The 7,248-nt window shown below is 37.1% G+C and overlaps 1 pseudogene; it reads left to right on the forward strand.

Moving 5' to 3' along the window:
- LOC107674784 (crossover junction endonuclease EME1-like) overlaps window positions 1–3,762 on the forward strand; it is a 7,401-nt pseudogene extending 3,639 nt beyond the window's left edge.
- Window positions 3,763–7,248: the final 3,486 nt, after the last annotated feature.

Here is a 7,248-nt window from a genome sequence, read left to right on the forward strand (position 1 = left end):
TATATATATGAAATTAATATTCTAAAATAAATATTGTTATTGTAAATAATAAAACACTATGAACTCAATAAATGCTTTTTAATTTAGGCATCACAACATAATATAGTGTACAGTACGAAAAGTGGTTATTCATTATAAGATTTGCTAAAGATTACATTTAACAGTGCTATTTTTTATGTTTTAGAGTGAGGTTACATGATGGCAAAGGTAATCTACCAGTAAATGTAACAATAGGGGAAATGAGGATGAACAATGTATTATGTTCATTTTCGTTTGGATGATGTAATTGCTAGAATATCGCTGTTCTGCGATATGTCACCTAAGGAGTTCTTGTTGAATGTAACAGATATAGATGCTGAATTTTTGACATTTAAAAATTAAAATACATGTATATATCATTGTAAGATCTATCTATCTATCTGTCTATCTATATACACACACACACACACACACACACACACACACACACATCGCTCACCTTGCCCTCAGGCACGACAGCATTCTACACGTACAAATGCACTAAAGAAAACATGTTAGCCATATTCCTTGTCATTTGCTTTGAGATGCAGATGATGATGAAAATAAATGTATAAATTAAATAAATTACTTATTTTCATGTTAAGGCTGATATTAAATTTGAAATTGTATATATATATATATATATATATATATATATGCAGTGGGTACAGAAAGCTATATACACACACACACACACACACACACACACACACACACATCGGTTTGTAGATAAAGAAGATCCTTAAATATCTGTGTAATGTCTCATATCTGGGTAGAAGTTACAAACATCTAAACCAGTGGTTCTCAACCAGGAGGCCGGGACCCACTAGGGTGCCCCAGTAAGTCCTGAAATGTAAATATAGTTTTAGTAACACACTATAATCTTAATATGATTAAAAACAAAAAATGAAAATGTACCGCAATCTTGACATATTGTTTTATTTCAACAGATGTGCCAGAGGTTTGTGTTAGCTTAGATAGGAGATATTTAGAATATTGTCTTGGACAAAGGGGGTCTTGTAGTCAAAAAAGGTTGAGAACCTCTGATCTAAATCTTTTTGCATATATTTTTATAGTTAATTTGAATGTTTTATTTGCAGAATGGTGAGATGATGTCCATTCCAGACTCAAATACTGTAATCCAAGTTCCTGTGGATGACTTTGTATCCATGATTAATAACTACTCCAAGGTAGGCACATTGTTCTGGTATGGTGTAATTTCCTATGGGACCATTATAATTACCTAATTGACCATTAATCGGACAATTGTTTGACGTGCCTTTTTGCATGATGTGGCAACTAAAAATGAAATTAAAAGAGTTTTGTGGCCGAAAGGGCAACAGGAAAAACTAGCAGTTATGACCTTTCCAAGAAGAGTCAGAGCAATTAAGGGTAATGAATATAATTACAGGATCACCTCTCAATTATGTAAAAAAATAATCTGTAAGCTCTTTAAAATATGCTGTTGCTTGATCTTTGAAAAATACATGTCTTCACACTGTAGAAAATGACCATGAATTTAACGGTAAAAGACTGTAAAAATGCTACAGTAAAAACCTGTTAAATGGTTAACGGTAAATTCCCCTACTATATACGGTGAAAAACTGTATTGGACATTACATGTATTGGACATTAATTTTACGGTAGTATACCGTTTTTGGAAGTGAAAAAGACCGTATAACTTACAGTAAAGAACCGTAAATTTACATTCCCAGAATTCCCTGCGTTACATTTCAAATTTAGTTTTTTTGTTGAAATAACTATGTTTCTTCTTATTTTTTTCTTATCAGTTTTGTATATTAGGGTTGTGTGTTACACCTAATGTTGTTAAATTAATGTTTATTGCATTATTTCAGTTTCATGTGTGTTACCATGATGGTGTTTAGTGTTTGTGTGAATGACACTGTGCACCTTCTATATATGTTATTATTTAAAAGCTGCTTGTGATGGGCTTTGGTTCATCATGTGACTTTCTCATCACCACCTGCATTGGGCGGTTATCAGTGTATTACAAAGGTACAAAACAGATTTCAGTACTTCAATAAGGTTGGTATATTAACATTATATCAGTTAATGAAATTACGGTATTTAACTGTAAATTTATGTTAAAACCGTAAAACTTAAAACGTCGCTACCGTATTTTTTACAGTGCAGAATTTTGACAGCCTTGGGATTTCTCTCCTGATTAGGCTCTGTATTGGATTTATTTGTTTTTAATATAGAGGCAATGCAACGGTGTGTTGATGGAAAGCGGCATATCTCTGACCATTTGGATCCAAGGACATATGAGCAGGAACCCAAGCAGAACCTTCAGTCTGGTCGTGATTGACATAGACAAGTACTTCAGGTGAGTGACTGTGTCAGACATAGTTTTATTTTTTGGACAACTTTAATGAAGATTTCATCTAAATGCTTTGACAAAAATACAAGCTTTACACTTCTATAATAAATAATTAATGCTGCATTTTTTCTGTTTTTATACCCTGAGTGATTTACCAGAATTAAAATTAAAATAATTTTTTGAACAGTAATCATAAAACAAACATTTGCATTAGCATATGTATGTTATGATATATTTTGAATGACAGAGTTTATAATTGCTTAATTTTGCATTTAATGTTCTTGTGCAGATCCCAGAATTAAAAATGTCAGAAGAAATACCGTGAGGAAGTGCTGGGTGAGGAAAAGAATGTAGGACTTTAGGGAGCGCAGAAAAAGAGAAGAAAGAAAGACTATATCAATCAGCTTCCTGAGGTCTCACGAGTGCAGGTGGAGGAGGTAAGCTGAACCACCTCATTGGCAGTCGATATATATAAATTCATGGCCATATTTGAGGTCCTCTGCTTCAACTCAGTCTTTTTTCCCTCACCTGTCCATTAGGATTTGGTAGACCTGCAACTGCAAACTGGGGTGCAGGTTCGCTTCCTCTCTACCTGGAAAGACTTCACTGATTATATTACCATGTCAACCAAAGCAGTAGCCGAGGCACCGTTCAAGTGAGTGGGATGCCAGTTTCCATATTTATCGCTCTCCAACCAGCTGCATCTTTAGCTACAGTGGTTTATTTTTTACTTGTGTATGTTTACTCTTCCCAGGTGGGAGCGAGAGAAGACGGGTTTCACGTTTTGTTTGGAGAGTGAGTGGGCAGGGGGTCAGAAGGTGGACCGCACAGGGAACGGCCTTCTGCAAGTTTGGAAGAGACAAATACAGCAGTTGAACCGCGTCAGCCCTGATATGGTCAGTGCTATACTCAGTGCCTACCCCTCTCCTCGGCTTCTTGCTCAGGTTTAATCTGTTTTCAATTATTGAAGTGTGTAACAACTAATACAAATTGTATTTGCCAACCCATTATCGGCAGACAAATGAACAAATGGCATATACTGATCTTTTGTAAATAATTTTATGTATGACATTTAATGTTTTTTGGTGCGAGATCTCATGTTTGAATGTACATTTGTTACTTGTAGGCATATGCACGGTGCAAATTGGAACATGAAAAAGTTGGTCTGCTGGCAGACATACTCATTCGTCGCGGAGAGGGTGTGACATCTACAACCCGTAGAGTTGGTCCAGAGCTTTCCAAACGGCTGTTTCTTTTGATGATGTCATTTGATGCTCATCAGCCCCTTGATTCTGCTGTATAGGTTCTTCTGTCTCCTTGTACACACGAGGACAAATGTCAAAAGCATTGTGTTATAGATATTTATTACAGTTCAGATATTTTATAAACGTCAAGCCTGAATTTGCCAGATTTTCAAAGTTATATTTTTCTGTTTTTACTATAAATTGTTGCTATTAAATGTTTTTCAAAGTACCTAAAAAACATTTTTACCTCCTTTAACCTTTACCTCCATCAGAATTAGTTTTCCTCAGATGACCCCATTCCAAACCTTTATGTACCTCTTTATACTAAAGGGGGAACCTTGAAAGTTTCACTTTTTTCTGGAATGCTCTTTGAGTTTTTTATTCTCTTCATCCCAGTGGCAAATAACCTTGGACGGCAGAAGCCGAAATGCAGTAAATTCTCAGAAATGCTACACACGCACAGTATTTCTTGGACACATTTAAGACCCATAGGTCATACCCAAGCTGTTTCATTTAGAATTCATTAACTTTATGTTATCTTTACATATATTAGCAGCACTAGAGAGGGCACTGTTAATTGCAAAAGCAACAGTTTCAGTTTTGGCTTATTTCCCGTTTAAGGCACTACTTCACTCCTTTCGGTACCAAAATGGCCCCTTGAGCACACCATACTCACTGTCTAAGGACTGTAGAGGCTCATGGCTCATTTCCTGCACATTAGAGAATGGCACCTGACCAAGGAGTGTCGTGTTGCCGGAAACGAGCGGTGGGGTAACGAGCCGTTAAATGTGCTTAAGAGATGAGCTGCATGCTTCATCCCTGTCCCTGAAGGCAGTATTTCTGCTACAGTTTAAGGGATGGCATAACAAACTATGGCTAGTAGGTGTGTGCTTGTGCCGAAGGGAATTAATACGAGCAGAATTACTGCAGCTTGAAAAGGGATCACCTTGGAGCGATTGTTTAACTGAATCGTATGAAATCCAATTTTCGTGTACTCTGAACGCAGACTATAATAGCTTTTATGACCTAGAGTCTGCAGTGCTAACATCTTCAGTGGCTTGTGAATGGTTGAATGGGACTTTAATTTCCAAGAAGCAGTTGTAGGATATTACGACTTACAAAGTACAATGTAACTCATCTAACCTAAATGTTTTGGAGGAGGAATTGTTTTTCTCTGAAAGTGTTCCATTTGCATCATAATACAGATATCTGTGGAAGTACAAAGGGTCTGTATATATTCAGCTACTGTGTCTGCAATGTGCATATATGAGTCATGACTACTCCACATGATAGATTGCACCCTGTAAAGTATTTCTGTTCAGCAAAGTAGCAGTTTCTCATTTCTGGTGCACGTGGGATTTTTCCTGCTTGTTGGAGATTAATAAGGATTGGGAGTGGCGGTAGGTCAATATCGGCCACCTTTACTCACAGTCAATAGAGTGGGAAGCAAAGCAGGGCTGTTAGTCACTGTCTTTCTCTGGATATTCTCAACTCAGCTCATCTCTTGGAAAAATGCGCCGCCTTATTGGCCGCCACACAAGATGGAGTGCCACAGGCTGCGCTGTTTATGATTTTGTGAGTTCGTTTTGTTCCAGTTACAGTTTTGTATTCTTGGCAGAGTGGGTGCACTTCCAATTTCTTGGGTTGTGCCACAGTAATGCCACCTGTAGTGTGCTGGCCCTCTGTTGTCAGTGGCATAATAATAATACATTTCCTCAGGCAAGTGATATGGCAACAAGACAAAGCCTTTGATATTATCCTTCAATTGCATTCTCGGTGTGTTTTGCCTTGGCGCTCGGTGAATCACGATCCACTCTGAGGCACTTGCTAAAACGACAAGAGAGTATGTCAAAGACTCCACAACAATCTATTTCTGAGCATGAGTAGGCCGGTCACTGTGGTATTGGTTTCTTTGCCACCAGTGTTCAATCAATGTTTCCTGCTTCTCTTTAAAAATAAATCATTATATGGCTCTGCTTCTGCCTTTTTGTTCATTTGCAAATCAGACTCAAGCGATTCAAGTGTTCAGATCTAGCTCTTCTGGGAAAAGATATGCAAAACCCTCAAGAAAACAACTTTGGCTGCCAGAGCTAGAGGATTTTCAACTACAGAGGGAAAACATTGCATTGTTATTGCAGGATTTTGTTTTCTACCTTGCCCTCTCCTACTAGCCTTTTTTAGATTGCACATATGTACAGAGTTTTCTTCTCTTACACTGGATTTTTGGTCCAGTCGGTTGGCTGAATTTTTGAATGCCACATGAGGGCAGAATTGCTTCACACTGACTACACTAACTAGACCAGTGAATCCACACTGGTGTTGTTGTTCTCAACTTGATGTTTTATTGAACACCACATTGCGATCCAACACAGTAGCACGATTCTTAAAATCGAACAAATGCATTAATTAGGGATGGGCGATACCACTTATTTTGTTTTCGATACGATACCGATATTTTTCAAGGCAGTATCGTCGATATCGATACCGATTCGATACTTCTGAACTAAACTTTTAAATTATTCGTCCAATTCAATGCATATTGTACGCATTATTATTCTTTTTTGTTAAATTAACAAAATCCCTGGTAAATAAAACACACCTTAGTATCGATATTTTTTGTTTGAGTATCGATACTTTCGATACTCGCGTCAGTATCGATATATCGATACTTCGGATCGATACGCCCATCCCTAGCATTAATGTTACCATGAACTGCATAGACCCAACAATATGCAAAATTGTTATTGTGACAGGCTCTGTGTCTGATGTCTCTTGAGTTTTAATGGCCTCTTTCTCTTAGCATCCAGTAATTCACTGCACAAGTTTATGCTACCTGGCTGCAAGTGAGATGTAGTCAGGATTGATTGATTTTATTTTATTACTTGTCACATGCAGGTAATCAAAAATACTTTAGTCTTTTTAAAAATAGTTTTAGTATGTTGTGTTACATTCCCAATTAGTTTCTAGGTGCAAAAGGGAAATAACATTTTAAAGTGAAGGTTAGCAGAGTCAAAAAGAAAGGTTTGAACCATTCTCAGTCCCAGCACTCAGTACACAATAAGATGAAAATTAATTTATTTATAATAAACAAATGATGACATATACACTGCAAAAAGAACCCCAAACAAACAATTTAAACATAAAAAACAGCATTTCTTCAGGAGCAGGTAAAGCCAAAATAACAAACAAAAGATCACTACCTGCCAGAAGGAAATCTAGTTAACCTGCAAAGAAAAATACAAATAAACTCTTACCTTACTTCCTAACTAGCAAAAACAGGAGAAAATGAGAACAAAAGAAAATGGCACCCATCTCCCTACTGCTCCAACGCACAATAATAGGCAGATGACTCAAAGCTGTGCACTACAGCAAACACATTTAAGTTTGTTTTTTAAGTTTAAGCTTTACACATAAGGCTGCACACTACAGCCATAACACCACATTTAAGCTTAAAGGGTTAGTTCACCAAAATATGAAAATTAGCCTGTGTTTTACTCACCCTCGAGGCATCCTAGTGACTTTCCTAGTGACTTTCCATCCTAGTGAAGTGACTTCTTTCAGACGAATCCAATCGGAGTTATATTAAAAATGGTCATGGCCCCTCCAAGCCTTACAATGGGGGTAAGCGGGTGTTGGTTGTCAACA

This window comes from Sinocyclocheilus anshuiensis, unplaced genomic scaffold (genome assembly GCF_001515605.1).
Source record: "Sinocyclocheilus anshuiensis isolate Anshui unplaced genomic scaffold, SAMN03320099.WGS_v1.1 scaffold1190, whole genome shotgun sequence".
Classification (NCBI taxonomy): Eukaryota; Metazoa; Chordata; class Actinopteri; order Cypriniformes; family Cyprinidae; genus Sinocyclocheilus; species Sinocyclocheilus anshuiensis.